The sequence below is a fragment of the Vitis vinifera genome, chromosome 4 (genome assembly GCF_030704535.1).
Source record: "Vitis vinifera cultivar Pinot Noir 40024 chromosome 4, ASM3070453v1".
NCBI classification, from domain to species: Eukaryota; Viridiplantae; Streptophyta; class Magnoliopsida; order Vitales; family Vitaceae; genus Vitis; species Vitis vinifera.
In genome coordinates this window covers 13,324,234-13,344,977 of record NC_081808.1, presented here as the reverse complement: position 1 = coordinate 13,344,977, position 20,744 = coordinate 13,324,234, and the positions used below count along the sequence as shown (strand labels likewise).

At 32.2% G+C, this 20,744-nt stretch overlaps 1 non-coding gene across 12 annotated transcripts; it reads right to left on the bottom strand.

Moving 5' to 3' along the window:
* Positions 1-7,480: 7,480 nt before the first annotated feature.
* Positions 7,481-20,452, bottom strand: LOC104878199 (uncharacterized). 12 transcript variants are annotated; one of them, XR_009465510.1, is made up of 13 exons: positions 19,856-20,452; positions 19,595-19,700; positions 18,567-18,601; positions 17,978-18,094; positions 15,974-17,882; positions 15,802-15,867; positions 15,195-15,398; positions 15,032-15,072; positions 13,460-13,566; positions 13,180-13,376; positions 12,131-12,227; positions 11,642-11,838; positions 7,481-8,074 (listed from the first exon to the last, which is right to left on the bottom strand). It is a non-coding gene; the product is annotated as an uncharacterized LOC104878199 (transcript). The 12 variants fall into 12 exon arrangements; XR_009465508.1 differs by having other exon boundaries at positions 11,642-12,227; positions 15,974-16,056; positions 16,142-17,882; XR_009465513.1 differs by having other exon boundaries at positions 11,642-12,227; positions 15,974-16,056; positions 17,758-17,882; positions 17,978-18,012.
* Positions 20,453-20,744: the final 292 nt, after the last annotated feature.

Sequence of the window (20,744 nt, the reverse complement as noted above, 5' to 3'; positions counted from 1 at the left end):
ATTAGATTCTTAGGGACTGATTAGGGTTATGAAAACCTAAAGGACTAATGGGCAATTATGGGTTTTATTTTTGATAACTTGAAGGACTAAAGTGCAAAATTGGGAAATTGAAGTTAGTGGAATGCCACCTCATACTTGGGTGGATTGGTGGTAGCCATGTGGCCTACCACCTCGTGCTTGGTTGCATGGAGACCCCTTTAAAAGGGGCTACAGCTCGTTTTGCACCAGTTCACCTGCAGCAACTTGGGTTAGAGAGAGGATCTAGAGAGAGAAAGTGTAGATTTGAGGTAAGCAAGTTGTTAAATTTTGTAATTTTCATTTATTTTGGTTCCTAATGGCATGCTAAAAAGAATTAATAGTAAAATTTGTGTAAAAGTTGAGTATAATTAGCTATAAACCCGTTTTAGTTAAAAATCACAATTAATTAAAGATGAAAGTATTTTAGCTTAAGTATTTTATTAATGGTAAGATCAGCATGAATCTTTGTTTAATTTGGTTTGACTGGAAAAAAAAAATAGTAAACATGTAATTAGTTAGGTTGTTTGGACACTTGGGATTTGTTAATAGGCTAGGCTTTAAGAAAATCACAAGAATTAGCGTTTGGTAATTAATTGGGGAATATGAGCATTAAAAAAATTTAACAATAGTAAGTTGTAAAATATTTTCCTTGAATCATTTTTTGGAATTTCATGTTATTTTTATGATTTCATAAAATATTTTAATGTGTCATTGCATCTCGGTTTATTGCATTAAAATGTTACCATGATATTGGAATGTATATTGGTATGAAGATTCATGGTTCTATGTTGTAGAAATGTCATTTTAATGTGTAGTTGCATTGCACGAAGGATATGGAATTATCATAGGATGATATTCAGAGAATTGATTGGTGGAAAGTGTTTATGTGATGCTATAGGTATTATCATTTGATATATTGTTTATGTGGGACCGTGGGTCCTTAGGTGAAAGTCCCTAAAGCCCTCGAGGAAGACACTCCGATGTGGGTGTATAGGGTTAGTCCTACCCTTGGGTTTTAGTCCCTAAAGACACAGGATTGGTCCTGCCCTTGGTATGAGTCCCAAAAGACATGGGGTATGACTTGACCTTGGGTGATGTCCCAGAATAGTCATTATTATATTAATCGAGTATCTTGTGGAGCACCAATATATGATGTGTAGATTGGTGGGGGTTAGCAGTTTATCAGTTGTGAAAGGATGGATGAGGAAAAGCAAAGATGAAACTAGCAAAAACACATGCATACATGTTTGACATGATTACACATTTGTTAATGGTTATAAAATGTTTATCATGCATGCTATTAAACATTTAATTCAAGGTTTTTAAGGGTATGCTTAGGATGGTTATAAACGTTCCTACTGAGTTGTGAACTCACCTTATCCCTTCCAACTCTAGATGCAGGTCAAAAGACCTATGCAGGAAATAATGCTTGAGCAATGCTTTACTGTGATTGGATGCTATTTGTTCGCATTGAAAGTCTTTTGAGGCCTTGCCTTTTGTATTAAAGACTGAATCTTTTTGTAGGAATGATGTAATATATATATATTTGTCAGGTACACTTGTAGTATGGGCTACCCGTAGTGAACAATGGGGTTTTGGTATACGTAAATGATGTAGTACAAGTTTCTTTTGTGAAACAAAACATATTTTATTAACTATAGCAATAAAGTTTAATACAAGATGTACTCTTTATAACAAGTTTTGAGTATCCTCTTTTTGCACAAAATCAAGCAGAAACTCAGCATTTAAATTTTTGAGAGCTCTTATACTTTATTTGAGTATTAATTGTTTAGTTTGAAGAATAACAAAAACCGGGGTGTGACAGATGACCTAAGAAAATAAAGGAAGGGTGATTCCCTAATTTAACTCAAAGGAATAGGATGACTTATGGAAACTCCAAGAAAGGAGATGCCTTAAACAAATTAAAGGAAGGTGGATGCCATAATAAAGGGAAATGACCTAAATAAACTAAAGGAAAGGGTGATGCTAAACAAACTTAATGAAGGGGAATGAGTTAAACAAACTAAAGGAAAGGGAGATGTCCTAAACAAACTATGGGGGATGCCCAAAAAAAAAACCTCAAGGAAAAGGGGGTGCCCTAAACAATGTTTTAAGGATGGGGGGTACTCTAATCAAACTGAATGAAAGAATGTGCCATAAACAAAGTCTAGAAAGGGGGTTACTATGGACTTGCATTTCTCACTTGCGTCCCCACTCGACAATGAGACTCATTTTTTATTTGTGAAAATTTGATATTTTATTAAAATTTGGAGTTCTCAAGCCACTTATTTTTATTTTTTTATAGGGAAAATATTATAAGAAATTAAAACCCTAAGAAAAATGACACCTTAAACTTTTGAAAAAACATGCCTTTGAAATAATAAACCCAAGTCTAAGTCCAATAATCAGGTTACTTAAGTTGAGGGAAGTAAGACAATTAAGTGATTAATAGAGGGAATCAAGGAAGACTAATGGTGATTACTTAAATTCCAATAACATATTAAGCATGCTAAACAAATAATTCAAGTTAGACCATAAAGGAAGAGTAAAATGCGTACCTGGACTGCAATTTAAAGTGCTATTACAAGATACTGAAGTTAATTCAAACAACAAAATATATAGCAGGCATCTCATCAGCAAAAATCAAACAAACATCAAGGCACTCAGCGCCAATATCAAACATGGTGTGGTTCACACAAAACATTTCATATGTAACTAAAAAGAAGTGAATGGTGGAGAGTGTACCTGAAGAGCATATCTTTAACGCAATGCACTTTCAATACAAATGGAGAAGCTAGGATAAAAGATGATGACAAGCAATTACGAGAGCATAGTATCTGCATGGCATGAACTTACAAAGACATCAACTATACAAGGTATATAACCAACTAAATAAATCAACTTTGGGAAAAGCTTTTTCGATGCAAATAACATTCTAGAATCAATTTCAAGAAGTGAGTAACATCACACAATTGTGGAAAAAAAAATTTAATACACTCCAAAAATAATTAAAACAAATTTTCAAACTAAAAGGTCATTAGCTAAGTTGAAACTGGTAGCAAGGATAAATTTTAAAATATCTTTTATGTAGGGTTGTGTCAAATCTTCATTCAATATTCCATAACCCATACATCCTCAACCTCAGATGAAAAAGATTACCAAGGCCAAGGACATTCCCATTAGTTTGGGGGCACAAGTTCAAACTTATGCGAAATAAAAACAAAGTTTTTGGAAAACCAAAAAGAGAATGCAACTTGTATGAAATGAGTTGCATGTTTTTAAAAGAAAGTGAGATTTTTGCCCTAAACCTAAAACAAAATTTCTTTTAAAGTCCTTAAATGATTCAAATACTTTTGAAAATGATTCAAATCCTTTTGAAAATAATTTAAATTATTTTTTAAAAAGAAAATTGATTTTAGGAGGAGAAAAAAAGGAACTAAGAAAATTAAGAAATTCCGAACAAAAGACCTAAAAGTTGGGATTTTTTATTCATAACTTAAAACAATTTGAAAAGAAAGGAAAAATCAACTTAGACCTTCTTTTTGGCTACCTTTTCATTCATGATGGAGAAAAGATCTTTTTTTGTAAAAGAAATTTTGACTCAAAAATCAATTAAGTTTTTTCTAAAGAATAACAAGCTCTCAAAGGTAAATAATCAAAACATCATGAATTTTTAACTAAGGTAGCATTCAAAGAACTTTAGAAAATAACTTAAGATGAATTTTTAACTAAACTAGCATTCAAAGAACTTTAAAAAAGAATCTAACATGAATTTTTAACCAAACTAGCATACAAAGCACTTCAAAAAACTAATACAGAAATTCATCTTTCAAATTTATCTAGAAATTCAAACTCCAAAACTTATATACTACCTAAGGGAAAATCTAACAAGTTCATCACCATCATGAAAGGGAGATAGAGATTACTTGTCTTAAGGGGCAGAACAAGAGAAATGTCAATCTTATATAAGTACCAAATAGGTTGTTAAAAACAACATTGATTAAACCAATTGCTCTAACAACAAAAGCATAAGTTGATTTACATATTAAGACAGAGAAGAAAAAACACACACTTCTTGTCATTGCCGTAGCTTTGAACTTATTAAACCCCACATTCCACATTATATTATTTCTTAAGAAAACCACAAAAATAATAAGAAACAAACAACTTTTGTAGTGGATTACTAAAATAGAGTTGGCTCTACCACTGTGATTTAGTGCTTCCTTTTTTCCTCTTCTTTTGTTAATAGCTGATTTAAATATTAATTAAAGCATGCAGTTTACATAAGGGAAATCCTAGTGGGACCCTTGTTCGCCTCTTTCTTTTCCTTATAGAGTAAGACACCAAGCTACAGTTGGAAATTGACCTAAATCGCCAATAACTAACATGGGTTTTAGGTTAACAAACCAAAGCAAACTTAATGCAATCACATTTTAAGACTTCCAACACCCTAATTGAACCCAACCACATAGTGTAACTCATTATTGTGTGAATCACAACAACTATCAACAAAAAAATATAAACACATCATTTCTTTCTTGTTGCATAGGGTATACAACAATGATTGTGTAGGGATGAAAATTTTTTGAAAGTGACACAAATCTACCATCAAAGACAAAGCAATTCTACAACACAAACTGCTTAAAATACAATGGCATAAGTGAAGAGTTTTTTTACCATATCAATGATTCAATAAGACGACTTTCAATGATTTCTTAACCACAAACTGCCACATACATGATTTTCATAACTCAAACCTAGGTACAAAGTCAAGTACAAGAAATCAAGCCAATTTATGAGAAAAAAAAAAGGAAAAATAAATAAATAAAAGAAAATTTCGAACAACCCAAATACATTATCTAGTAAGATAAGAATGCAATTGAGCGAAGTAACGTAAAAGAGAAAAAAGAACATTATGAAAAGAGGATGACTCCTAGAACATTTGACCCACAACCCTATCATTAGTCTAGTTGGGATTGACGGGGCTTGAACCCGCAGCTTCTGCCTTGCAAAGGCATTGCACTAACCAATTGAACTACAATCCCACATAAATAAGGTCACAACTGTCAATATAGGTAACCAAACAAGTTGTACAAATAACACTTAACAACTCAATCTTCATAATAACAAATACTTAAGTTTAATTTCATTATATTGAATGACATACAATTCTTTTGTAGAAGTACTTATAAATCAAGTATCTTCAAATCAAACAAAATATGCTCATATCCATGCGCCAGGAAAAAATGATTCATATTAAGGCAGAAAAGTAAAAAGAAATATCAGTTACTATTAGATGTCAATCTTATATCCCACATCATATTATTTCATGCAGAAACCAAAAGAATGATCAGCCCAAAACCATAATAAATTCAAAATCATGAAAACATGACTTGACATGGAACAAATAGTCTCTATTAAAAAAAAACCTAAGAATACAAGTAAATCTCAAGGCTATGCCCCACACTATAATGACAACAGTTACAAATTGAAGGGATTTGCACTATTACAAATTTAAGTGGTTTCCATAGTGCATCCAACTTATACTACTTAAGAAATAGCATAAACCAATAGAATTATTAGCCCAAAACCATAATGAATTCAAAATCATGAAAATGCTATCATGACTTGGCATGGAACAAATAGTCCCTATTCAAAACCTACAAATATAAGTAAATTTCAAGGCTATGGCCCACACCATAATGACAACAATTACAAATTGAAGGGATTTGCACTATTACAAATTTAAGTCGTTTCCATAGTGCATCCAACTTATACTACTTAAGAAATAGCAGAAACTAATAGAATTATTAGCCCAAAACCATAATGAATTCAAAATCATGAAAATGTTATCATGACTTGGCATGGAACAAATAGTCCCTATTCAAAACCTACAAATATAAGTAAATTTCAAGGCTATGGCCCACACCATAACGACAACAATTACAAATTGAAGGGATTTGCATTATTACAAATCGAAGCAATATCCATAGTGCATCCAACTTATACTACTTAATAAGAAATTGCGGAAACCAAAAGAATTATCAGCCCAAAACCATAATGAATTCAAAATCATCAAAATGCTTCCATGACTTGACATGGAACAAATAGTCCCTATGCATATATAGTGTCAGGAGCCTCTTCCCAAAATTGATATAGGATATCACAACATCTCTCTAGCTTGGTTTTCCATTTTAGTTAATGGAACTAAAAATGTTGGTGGTTACAGAATTTACCAATGGCTAAATCTTTTGTTGAGATTGTTTTCCTCCACTTGCCTCTTACCATATTAAATGACAAATTCCTTTAATGTTGACGCATCTTAGAGGTCTGGTGAACATTCCTGCTCGTAGAGTAACATGAAAGAGGACTGTAGTTTGAGGTTCTAGATTCATGGGATGGTGGCCATGGATTTCTTGATAAGTAAAAAATCACCACAGGGATCTCTAGAGGCTAATTGCTTGGTGTGTGGCATTTTGAAGGACATACTGAGATAGGTGATAACAACTTCCAAGGGTTCATGGGATTATGAGAACTACATTGTTTTTTTGGCTTATCATTTTAACCAACAGAATTAGCTCTCTTGTGCCATGAACTTAAGATGACTAAATGGAAGGTGGTTCCTTATTGTCCAATTTATAAAATGAGTGAGATTTATCATTTAAATGAGGGCATGATCTCAACCTCCATTACAATATATGGAATGATTTATCATTCAAATGAAAAAATACCGAGACGCATCATAGGTGCTTGAGTACGCATAATTAATTTTCTAAAAAAAATGAAAAATCTAAAGAAATTATAATTCCTCATGGAAACCATTTTCAAGACCATTTCTTTGAAGGGAAATACTAGCGACCTATAATCAAACACTTGAATTTTGGCTAAGTCAACAAGCTAGTCTGCATGTCATCTGTTGTCTACTTGAGTGGCAACCAAGCCTTCACATGATCTCTCATCAAACCTTGGTCCATCAACTTGCATGTTGAATAGGCACTCGTGGGTGCAAAGCGTCATCCAATGCGGCCTTGGTACCACATCATCCAAGTCAAGATGCTAACACACAACCCTATCCCTACCCCCCAATCCAATCCAAAGGAAAGGGGAAAAAGAAGTAGCAAGCTACTCCCATGCGCACCCCTCCTTTGCGCTTCTAAGAGCTCAAATCATAGACCATTGCTCCAATTAATTCGATACTCCTTTCCATAACCCTATCCCTCCAACCTAGAGGAAGGGAGGAAAGAAGCAGCCATTGACTGCTTCCATACCCTATTCAATACAAATCGTCCTGCATAAATTAAGCTCAGCCACAAATTTTTTATTGCCTAACAAGAGGAATGTGTAGCCATGGAAATAGAAAAAGAATTATACACATATGTACACATATAATACATGGGTGCACACAATAAATGTAATGCATGTCAAGTGTAACTACAAAATGAAAGAAGAATATAATGAGATGTTAGCTAAACTTCTATTGTGGCATTTCATAAAAAGCAAAATTTCCACCATTGCATTTCATAAAATGCAAAATTTCCACTGTTGCAGTTCATAGAAGCAAAATTTTGATTGTTGCATTTCATAAAAAAAAACACATTACTTCTTCATGTTGTTACCTGGATCTGAGGGTCTTTTTCCTAGCAGGGGATTTCTTGTCATTAGGGGATTTTTTGTTGTGACCAACAGAGTTGGATGGTAGAGAATTGGTTGTAGCATTAAAAGATTTTGTTTCCATTGTCAACATCTTCAAAGATATTTTTCAAAAGTAATCGGACTGAATTAGAAGTAAAAATAAAAATATATCAATTCATCAAATTATTAAAGACAAAGTAAGATAAGATAATATCAAGTTTTGCACTTTAATCTTTTACACTAAGGATGGATACAAAAAATGTTCATAGGTCTTGAGGAATGGTTGAGTAAATACTAGCATGATGGATATACCTGGCTTGTGGCAGTAGAATAAATCTTTTCCTCAAACCTTTCAACAATTTTCCTTAGCTCATGAAGTCCCTCTAGTCCAGAAATAGGAAGATGTCTCTTCAATGTGTCCATGCTAGACATAAAAAAAGGTTAAATTGTAATGGGTTATTCTTATGCAATCATTGGTTCAAAAAAAAAATCTTAAATAGGAAATCATGTTAGTTGTGCATTAACCATGTCACATAAATTTCCAACCAGAAAACAATACTGCATGAAACAAGAATTTAGAGTAAATAAAAAAAAATTTAAGGAAAGGAACTAACATCCCCATAATAAGAGGAGGTTTGAAGTAAATAGAAAAAAATTATTAAGAAAAGGAACTAACATCCCATAATAAGAGGGGGTTTGAGGGTAAGACAACTAGAAAGCTTGTATATTTATAGGATTCCATGCTTACATCCCTTCCTTTGAACAAGTCAAACACAAAAGATTGTCTCTTGCAATTTACTGCACATTCTAATACCTTTTTTCTAGTTCCTATTTTTTAATGATCATATTTGAACTTCCTCATGTATTGATTTTTAATGTATCTAACATGCTCACAAAAACTTATTGTGTCTTGCCTGACTTGAACTCCCAAATACAATAATAAATGAAATTCAATTATATTCCCCCAAACAATTCATGGAATACCAACTTACATTTCAATTAGACCAAGGATTATAGCAAGTTCTTTGGTCATTATACTTATTTCTTGCCAATAGGAGAAACCGGTTTGGAGGTCAGGGGCCAAGAATATTTTTAGACCACCTATGTAGATTAGCCTAACCTAGACTAATATTGCTTTTGTTAGAATATGATATACAAAATATGGGTCCAATTCTTGATAACTTAAAACTTTAAGGAAAATTGATTACTTAACATAATCAGATTTTAGGTTATTTAGAGGTCTCGAGTTGAAATCACTCCCCCATTTATTTATTTGTCTAATTATATGTAATCACAAATGTATGATTTATCTACTACTACTATGATTTGGGAGGATTAAGATTTGTCTGCTACTACCATGATTTATGCCTCTCATGGCAAGTATAGGGCCACATGCATGCAATAGCAAATGTGTGATTTGTCAATCATGGGTATAGGGCCACGGGTGCGTGATAAAAATGTGTGATTTATCTGTCACTAATACTATAGTTTGTCTCTCACACCCAAGGTGGGTACAAGAACATGTCTTAGGGGGTGTGAACATGATATACATTTGTCTATCACTACTGCAATTTGAGAGGATGATCACAAATGCATGATTTCTTTGTCACTATTGTCACTATTAGGCTCATGTTTTTAGTGGAAGCATTTCTAAAAGTGCCTTTAGGAAACCAATATATTGTTTCTTAAAATATATATATATATATATATATTACAATAATGATTTTTCAAAATTTTAAAAGTATTTTTTAATTTTGTTAAACATCTAATTTTTCTTTAAAAAATATTTTTAAGGTTAAAAATAATTTCTAAAATTACTATCAAATAAACTATTATCAAGCCTTTTTTTTAAAAAAAATTATTAAGTGTTAAAATCTATTACAATATATAAATTTTGAAACTAACTTGAAAATGTTTTTTAAAACGGTTTTTTTTTTTTTTGTTATTTACAACAAAAATAGTTTTCAATTATTAATTTAAAAAAAAAATATCTAACTTGAAAAACAAGTTTAACAAACTTTCAACAAATTTAAATTTTTGAAAACTTGTTTTAAAAATAAATTATTATTTTTAAAACAAATCTTAGGTGTTTTTAATTATTTTTTATATTAAATAATATTTTAAAATATAAATAATTTTTTTAAAACTTTGATATGGGACACAAATTGGTTTTTCTTTTTTCTTTTTTTCCTTCAATTTGTTTACGTTAAAGTATTGTAATTGATATTTAAGCTAAAAATTTAATCACCATGTATTTGTGCCAAATTTATTTTTAACATGAAGCCCATTCACTTGCCCAACTTGAATTTTGAGCCTCACCTCAAATAAAAGCAAAGCTCGAACCTGAACCTCTTAAAAGTATCTGAGCCAAGTTGGGCTAAAAATTAAATTCCTCATAATAGGCATCCAACTAAGGGAATAAAAGTACCTAATGGGGCATTTTAGTTGGGTTTTTTCAGTCTTCAGTTTGTTGGAATGAAAGGACCCAATGCTTGTATTTTTATTTGGGCCCTCCAATTATTTTTTTAACCTCATCCTAAACAGCCCAAGGACCCAAAAGAAAAAAAAATGTTTTTTTTGAGAAGTGTATCCCAACGCCTCCTAAATAAATTGTTTATATTTTACTATAAACTCTTATAAATGAAAATTTTAATATTATAATAAATAAATATTACTACCATTTTTTTTTAGAAAATCGTTGTTAATTAATTAAAGGGAAATTTAATTAGAAAGTAGTTTAAGGAATTTGGTTAATTGTTATTTAAAATTACCATAAGTTTGAAAAATAATATCTAAGTATTTATCATTGTAACATATTCACCAAAATAAGAATATTAAAATTTTAAATAATTTTTTTATTTTAATAAGAAATTTAACCTATAGTTAAATAAATCTTTATATTATTTAAAAACCAAATTTTAATATTTTTCATCTTTTTTAGAAGAACCCAAATTTACAACCCGTTTGGCATATTTTCTGAAAATTGCTTTTAAAAACTATTTTTTATTCTTTACCTTAAAAACAAGTTTTAAAAAACATAATCAAACATACCCATATTTTTATTTTTATTTTAAAAAAAATAGATGGAAACAATTCCTACTTGTGTTTCTAAAAATTATTTTTTATTTCATTTTAATTTTAAAAATTGTTTAAAAAATATAAAAAATGTTTTAATTATTATTTTTAAAATTTTGTTTTAAAAATAAATTATTATTTTTAGAATAAATCTTAGGTGTTTTTAATTATTATTTTTATATTAAATAATAATTTAAAATATAAATAATTTTTTGAAAATTTAATATGGGACACAAATTGGGTTTTTTTTTTCTTTTTTTTTTCCCTTCAATTTGTTTAAGTTAAAGTATTGTAATTGATATTTAAGCTAAAAATTTAATCACCATATACCCGGGTTGTGCCAAATTTATTTTTAACCTAAATTCGGCCATTGGCTTGCCCAACTTGAATTTTGAGCCTCACCTCAAATAAAAACGAAGCTCGAACCCGAACCCCTTAAAAATATCTAGACCAGGTTGGGCTCAGAATTAAATTCTTCATAATAGGCATCCAACCAAGGGAATGAAAGTACCCAATGGACTTGCATTTTAGTTGGGCATTTTCAGTCTTTTGTTTGTTGAAATGAAAGGACCCAATGGGCTTGTATTTTTAGTTGGACCCTCCAATTATTTTTTTAACCTCATCCTAAATAGCCCAAGGACCCAAAAGAGAAAAAAAAAATTTCTTTTCTTTGAGAAGTATATCCCAATGCCTCCTAAATAAATTGTTTATATTTTACTATAAACTTTTATAAATAGAAATTTCAATATTATAATAAATAAATATTACTAGAAAAATGAGTAATGAGAATAAAATAGATATTTGAATCTAACTTGGAAAGTGAATAAATTTTCAAGAAGACACAAGGAACAGATCAAGCAACTATAGAATCAAAGTACATATCAAATCAAGTGAAGCAAAGGACTAGTGCACATACCTTCAACAATATCAGTTTTTGAAAATTCTTCTGCATTGCTCTTAGCTACCATAAAACATTCCAAGCTACCAACTTTTTGTTGATGTATGTGGGCATTTCTTGCAGTAACCTCTTCTTCTATTTGTTCCATATGGAATTTGTCAAGCTTCTCAAACTCCTCAATGCGAGACTTGAGTTCCAGTTGCAAACTCCTTCCTCTGGTTTTCGTTAGCGTGAAAAAAATACACCAATTATTAAAAAAATAAATTGCAAATGAGGTAATGCAAGAACAACTTAATACCTTGCTAGGTTATTAATGAAGTATGTCTCCAATATGGGTAAATAAGAGACTAGTCCAAGCGTAGGTGTCATGACATTATATCTTATAATGAAGTCATGCATTAAAATCTGACATGATAATAAGTTGTCATATTAGCACATGATAGATGAAAATAGAATTAAAACAATAATATAAACAATACATGTGACTCCACCAAACCTATTGCAAACCTTTTCAACCACAACTTCCATATTTCTCCATAGGAGTTGGATGAGTAGCATAAATAGCAACAATAACATTATCAGCAGCAGCATACCATTATGTTTCCTGGCAGCCAAAACCATCAATTAAGATTTCTATTTGGATACATGACACCATATGCGTCCATTGGTTAATAGCAACATGGAACATAATGAATAAATATCTACTAAGTTTTGTTACAAGAACAGTTGAAAGGACGCATGGTACCACTTTCAATGTAATTTTGCAACTAAGAGACATTTTCCTCAAGTCAACAACTAAGGTTTCAATAGTTGGATGAATTGCATAAATAAAATCAATAACATTATCAGTAACCGCATACCATAAGTTATCTAGCAGCCAAAAACCGGTGATTAAGCTTTTCAAAATGCCAAATATCAGGGTCTCATTATTAGACAATAGGTTTTTCTTTCGCTCTTTAGAAAACTTGTAAGAGTAATGCATCCAATTCAAGCATGCAGTTCAAGCAACCTTGGAGTTGTTGAAACCAATATTAGACCCCAGAATGAGGACAATATTGAGAAGCAAAAAAGTATAGGTTTTAAAAGCAATTCAATGTGAGGCTACCCAATCAAGGATCAGTACATTATCAACAAATCGTAAGTAACTCGAGATGGAGTATCCACCTTTGGAAGAACGCTCAGATTGGGCCTAGGACTCTCCCCAAGATTTAATTTACAAGATAGTGAGACTAGAGAAACCTTTGATTAATGAACATACATGATCAAACACGTCTTACTCTTCGAGACAGAAAAGCTCTTTCCAAGAGAGATCAAATAATACATCTATTTGCATAAGAAGAAAAAAAGATTAAAATCCTAAAAAAAAATGGTTAAAATATACAAAATAACTAATGTCAATATCTTTACTTAGAAAAATGACTAATGAGAATAAAATAGATATTTGAACCTAACTTGGAAAGTGAATAAATTTTCAAGAAGACACAAGGAACAGATCAAGCAACTATAGAATCAAAGTGCATATCAAATCAAGCGAAGCAAAGGACTAATGCACATACCTTCAACAATATCAGTTTTTGAAAATTCTTCTGCACTGCTCTTAGCTACCATAAAACATTCCAAACTACCAACTTTTTGTTGATGTATGTGGGCATTTCTTGCGATAACCTCTTCTTCCATTTGTTCCATATGGAATTTGTCAAGCTTCTCAAACTCCTCAATGCGAGACTTGAGCTCCAGTTGCAAACTCCTTACACTGGTTTTCGTTAGTGTGAAAAAAATACACCAATTATTAAAAAAATAAACTGCAAATGAGGTAATGCAAGAACAACTTAATACCTTGCTAGGTTATTAATGAAGTATGTCTCCAATATGGGTAAATAAGAGACTAGTCCAAGCGTAGGTGCCATGACATTATATCTTATAATGAAGTCATGCATTAAAACCTGACATGATAATAAGTTGCCATATTAGCACATGATAGATGAAAATAGAATTAAAACAATAGTATAAACAATACATGTGACTCCACCAAACCAATTGCAAACCTTTTCATTTATAATACCCAACAAGCTATAAATATGAAATAACTTGAAAATAATGTCTGATGCTAGGTTTTGATTTGTCTTCTTCCAAGGGCATGTGCTCAAAATCCTTTTAATCAAATATTTCATTTTGGTAATATATATCCCAAAAAACCTGTTTACTGGAAGAGGAAGGCTTCTTGATTCAACTAGTTGCTGCACATAATACATCTTTTGGTGCAGAGTTTATGCTTCTTACCTCTCATTGTCCAAGAAATTTTTCCTCCAACGTTTGAGTGTCAAGTGATAATGTATTCTTATGTTTTCTAGATGATTATTTTTTATTTAGGTCATGGCCAGTTTGAGTCTATAGGCTACTTATAATTATATTCAAGTTGCCACAAATTCTTCCTACTTCCTGCAATAGTTGGGAAACATATTTATGATCCTTCTCACATGGTCACACCAAAGCTTGTGTCATAGATTTACATTACCTTGTTCACTTGATGTTCTCTATCCAAAGTAACATTTCCAGAAAATAAGGCCCAAAATTGTGAAAATGAAAACCAATACTGAAACTAGAACTGCAATGAGTATCTTCTTTTTGCCATTAGAAAGAGGCTTGAAATATATCAAAAATAAAAACAACAGTGTTAGCTTGAATGCTATGCTTAGCACACAATTCCATTCAATTGATGTTTTCTATAAAAAGATTTCTTTAGCATTGCAGATATCAGGGAGTAAATTGGTTAGAAAAATAAAATAAAATAGAGGAATTGAGCTGGTTTTCATGAAGTTGTTAAATAACTGACTGAGGTTACAAAACTATTGATTTCATAATTTAACAGAATAACTTTATAATTATTTGTCATAGCAGAACAATCTCTGCAAAGTGAATTTTTACTGTATAGTTCCCATTTGCTAAGCAGCGCCCATAGTAAGTAAAAGATAGAGGAGAAAGTCGTGCTCTGGTGTACAACCCAGAGTGGTTCATTCCAAGTACGGATACATTTTGTGCTATGTAATCATTTATGGTTTTGTTATGATCCCAGAAGTGTCCAGTGCTACTAAATCCCCAATAATCAATCATAGGATGAAATTTTGTTGCACCTCCTTCATATTGATCCCCTTCATAAACAACATTTCCAACAGTAGATTTCTCTCCACCACAATTTATATGCAATGAATAACGATCTTAAGAAAACAGAAAAGTTATAGATGGTGATCGGTTATATTAAACATAAATAAATATATAAATATATAAATAAATAAAACTAAATTTTATGTCCTTGATGAGATGATATAATTTCATTTCAATACCAAAGATAAGTCTCAATCATCTAGGATAAAATAACTGAGAAATTCACCTCACATTTTATGTACTCACCTTTTTGACAAGGATAGTTTTCCAGGCACCCACCAAGTTCTCTGAATTAATGTAGCATTGGTCCAAAAAAGAAAGAAAAGAAAAGAAAAGAATCAATGTTGTGCAAGATAAACATATACAAATTGCTTCCCTTCACACACAAATTATAAAGTAAAAAGCTTACAAGTTCCCCTCCTCAGAAAAGCTTCTGAACAAGTTCCTAATGAAACAAAAAAGAAGATAATTTAATGTAGACAGTGAATGAAAGAAAAACTGCGCCTAAAGCTTGACAAGGTTTAGTTTACTAAGAAATAGTTCTTGCAAGCTATCTCGACAAGAAGGTAGTGCAGATTGCTCAGAGAAGTTATTGTAAGAAAGATCTATTTCACTGCAAAAACATAAATGACTCTTTAAACACAATATAACTCCATGAAAGCTAATATACAAAACACTATGAAAGAATTGTATAAGTTATAAGTGCTAAAGAAGATTGTATGCGGAATTTAATCTAATTTGCAACTAATAGCTAACAAGTAGTTAGGAGCTTTTCTAATGAGAACATTTCTTTGACCCATTGCAGATAGAGGGATGCAAATAGCAAGAATAGAATCAACAATCAAACTCCATAGAGGTCAGAGATGAATGTGTTTGTATAGGGGAGTTCATGTGTATGCATGTGTACAACCTTACCTATGTATCGTTGGGTAGATAAAAACAAAGGTAATAGATAACAAAAGATGGACATCAAATCTCAAGCAAAATTAACTCAAGATGCTGGATGAAAAACATACGTGCGGCTCTGCCTTCCCTTGATTCCATCTGGAATATTTCCATTAAGCCGGTTGCCTGTCAGACACCTAATCGGCACACAAAAATGGTTTATTGGTAGAGCTTTCCAACGTAACAGAACATAGGGAGCACAAAATAATAATGGACCTATTAAAGAATATTGGGTAGCCTCACATTGGATTACTAAAATAGAGTTGGCTCTACAACGTTTGAGTGTCTGGTGATAATGTATTCTTATGTTTTCCAGATGCTCCACACTGCATTTACACAACTCTCTTAGATTAATTTTTTCAGAAAGTGGAAGAAAGATGATTAATTCCAAATCATTGTATTAGCTTTTACCAGTGTCTTGATGCAACAGTATGGCCATTGTTACTCTAATGAATGAAGGAAAACATCCACCAAGGAAAATGAATTCCTTTATAAAATTTGAGTTTCTTCTGTACTCATCGTGCCTTTCAATTGGGATTGATATGAATTAAGGAAAAAAAAAAATCAAACACCCTTGGTTGTTGGAAAAAAATATTAATCTTTATAAGAAGAAAGACATTTATATTTTGATCAACAATATAATTAAATCCCACCCTTCCATATGCTCTACATCCATTCTATTAGAATGTGGTATTTGCAGAATAATTCCTTTGCCTTTCCCAGCAAAGAAAATCAACTAGAGAAGACAGAATCATAGATTCGGCTGTAGTGCATCAACTGAATGTGGCTCATGACAACCCAACATATTGGTTTTGAATCCATGGATACAGGTCCTTTTAATACCTTTGCAGCACCAGTGCTGTTGGGTATAATGTTGAAGGAGGCAGCTCTGCCACCTCTCCAATCCTAATGGTTTTCTAAATCCATGGTAGTTGTGGTATGTGTTTAGCTGGAACCAGAAAGATTCAATGATAGAACCATCCCTACAATTAATTTTATTATTATTATTATTATTATTATTTTCTGTAACTAATCAAAAGGGAAAGCAGAAACTTTATTGGCATGCAGAGTAACATGATAGAGCCAATTAGAGAAGCTCTCATTTTTTATTGGATTGAGGAAGTGTTAGAATCCAGGTTTATTGTCCTGATTTTTTTCCATGTGACTTAGGTCAAGCATGCTTCAAGTATGAAGATAGGTGGGCAACTATCTCAACAAGATCATGGACAGAATGACCTTTAGCCTTGTTCTCAAACAGAGAAAGGAAAAAAAACAGAAAATTAAGACAATCCCAATAATGATGTATTAGTTAAATTACAGTTCTGTAAGATTAGATACAACTTATAGATTTCCTTTTGTATATTTATACCCAAAGTTAAAAAGTAAGTAACCTACATTTCATGATAACAACAAAAATAAAAATAGAAGTATCTATTTTAAAAAAACAAAAAGAAATTGAGCGGAGTGTACCATTATGTTACTAGTGCCTTATTTTCTAGTACATGATGAAGCATGTATAACCTGCAGCCAATTTTCTGAAAGCAACCTGCAGCCTTATTTTTTACCACTTTTTGTACAATATATTTAGCTAGAGATCAAGAATCAAATGTCAGTTGTATTATAGCCTCGAATTATGTGGGTTAGGCTTTTTTTAACAATGGAAAATCATGATTTTCGGAGGCATGTTTCTACCAGTGATAGACCAATGTTGAGCTAAAATGACCAATGAACTTAAAAATAGTTTTTTTTTTCTTGCATTGCGCTAACCTCCTTTTGCTTCGGTTAGTTGGGTATTCATTTAGAGTGGACAATAGTACACATGTGAATCATTTGTATTGAATTATATTAATTCATATATCAAAAGCTGGCTAAAGATTTTTGTAAGACAAATATTTAGGCTTCCAGGCAATTGCCTCCATTGAGACTTCCCACAACTCCAAAAGTATTTCCAACTTCTTCCTTAGTAAGTTATTAGTAGAAATGGCAGTTATAAATAGATATATAGAGAGAGAGAAAGCATCACATACCCGGCCCTAGAACTCAGTTTACTAAACTACTCCAAGATAGACAAGAGGCATGTGTGTCTTAAGGAAATAGCATGGAAGGCTTCCGAAAGCTCATGCATTCTTGAAACATTTTCCAGTGATATATCCTTGAAAATAAAAATAAAAGAGTCATCAGGTGCCCACAATCTAATTCAAAGCAGTAAAGGAATTCATATCCAAAAAATCGAGCTCCTTAACTCACATGGGCAATGGTACACTCACAGGGACGCTTTATCCCTACAAGAGATACTGATCAGTAGCTATGAGGAGATCTTGTGCAATATCCAATATAATTTCTACAGATCCAGTGTATATAAATCTGTACAAAAATAGAATGTCAGTAAATAAGAAAAGCTCAAGTCAATTTGTAGATGGAGCAGTGATGCAGACAAGATTAAATTTCCATCTGAGTTGTCCAAGGCCTAATTTGGTTCTTGGTGTTAAACCTCATTCAGATAGATCAGGAATCATTGTCCTTCTGCAAGATAAAGCTAGAAGTAGAAGGTCTTCAAGTTTTCAAAGATGATAAATTGTTTAGGATGTTGCCTAGATAGAATTGAAAAGGAGAATAAGGGAATCAAGGTGTAATTTTTTCTTCTCCCTAATATAATAAGACAACAATAGACAATGCTAAACAAGTTAAAATCTTATTTATTCAAAGCAAGTCTTCAAGGGGCATATTGTTTCAAAAGAAAAAGAAAAAATTTAATGACATTAATCAGAAATCTTCCAGAGTCAAAAGCCCCTAAATGATGTGACAATCATATTCAAGTGTATTGATATTTACCCACCTCACCAACATTGCTCATGGCAAAGAAAAGTGTCCCTGCAACAAGGAGTGTATCACCAATTAGAGGTTTCAAACCTTCTAAGAGACAAATACAAGTTTGTCTGATAGTTGATACTGTACTAATAAATAATAATGTAAAATTTTCAGTAATGAATTAGAAAATGACTCAATGACAAAACAAAGCTCTAGTTCTAGAATTTTCAGGTGGATTAAGTCATACTCTATTTTGCTGAATTTCATGATAGTTATGCACTAATTCTTGGAAGATAAAGGTTTTTGGCACCATAAAAATATGTCGCACATAACAGTCTATGCATGATTTAGACCTTTAAGTTCAAAAGAGAGAAGAGATCATGGTGATACAGTTTTTGTCCAAAGCCTAGATTCAGAAACTTCCATTTTCAAGGTTATCTTTCACTAAAAATTGCTACTTATCTGTTTCTATTCATTTATTCATGAAAAAAATCATTATAATAATTTAATTGATGAATGGTAGGATGAGAAGGGAGAGGATTTTAACCTTTAGCTTTGATAGGGTTTCTATCGTGGATTTGAGCAAGTTGATGTTTATGAATTTCTAGCCCAGCCTTTTTTTTTTTTGATAGGTAAAAAAAGTTCATGGTAAATCAAAATACCAAAGAACACGATGAAACTTCAAAAATTCAAAACCTAGAACTTTCTTACAGGTAGTTTTATTTGACTTAAAAAGATTAAAAAACTATCTGTTTTTTTAATTACAATTTCTGCACAACTAAACAGCACATTAACAAACGAATGGACTAAAAAAAACAGATCTACAATAACCATGAAAGAATCATCATCAAAAACTAATTCCCCAAAACAAAGAATCAGACCCGTGGAGGGAATAAATTAAAAATTAAAAATTAAAAACCAAAAAAGAACAAATCATAAAAAATAAAAACAAAAGGACTCGGATCCAATTTTCTAAGAACCCTATTATTATTCTTGGTTTAAACCAAAACCTACGAATTTCATCACAATCATCAAGAACCCGGATTCATAACTCACCTGTAGGGGGGCGAAAGTCTACCGATCCCGGCGAGCAAACTCCCAAGAACTTGATGCGAGTCCCTCTATCTTGCAGCAAACCTAAAGACTCAGACCTCTCGTGCTTCTTCCATGAGAGAATAAATTCAAAATTAAAAACCTAAAAGGAACAATTCATAAAAAACAAAAGGGCTCGGAGACCAAATTTTCCAAGAACCCGACTATTTTTCTTGGTATAAAGCAAAACCGACATCATCAAGAACCCAGTGGGATTCAACTCACCTGTAGGACGGTGCAAGTCAGCCGATTCCGACGAGCAAACTCCCAAGAACCCTGATGCGAGTCCTCTATCTTGCAGCAAACTTAAAGACTCCGACCTCTCGTGCTTCCTCTCCTCTCCTTGAAGAAGTCCTTCCGATCCCAAGGCAGTGGTTTTGACAGCATGAAAACCCAGTCAATCGCAAGGGCAGCCCCGCCCCTAGCTTAATCAGCCAACCACACAACCCTGACCCAAATCTAAGGTTTCCAAAATCCCACAACCACAAAACCACTACGTAATAAGTTGATTCCCCGAGCTTCCACACCGAGATCGAACCAAATCACACCGTGCCCTAGCCTCTCGGCCAATAAAACTCAAAAGTCCTCCGCCTTTCACTTCCCCTTCTTTCCGCCGAGCCCTAGATTCCACTTCGGGGAGACGCCACCATAGATGAGACACAAAAGCCTCGTCTTCCTACCTCCAGTTTCTTTCACTTTCTAAGCTAGCAGGGGAAAAAATTTGTTTGGAACAAGAAGGTGAGATCGTGACGACGATAAGGTCCATAAAAGAGAAGAGGAGAAGAAAAAGAGGTGAAAGAGAGGAAAGTCTCGAGACTAAAGAATGAGTGTGGTATATCTGAATTTATATAATATTTTCATGTCCCAATAATTCATTTCATTTGTCCTAGTTTATTTATTTTCAAGGTCTATTTAGACATGTTTTTTTAAACTTGAACACAGGGTAATTTTTAATTTAAAGATCCTTCCTAAATTAGGGAGAAAAAAAGTCATAACTAAAAGTCCGTTTAACAGTAATTCTAATAAAAGTGTTGTTCTTAAAAGTATTTTATTTTTATGAAAAACAGTTATATAAGAATCAGAAAAAACAATTCTAATAATGTTTTTGATAATA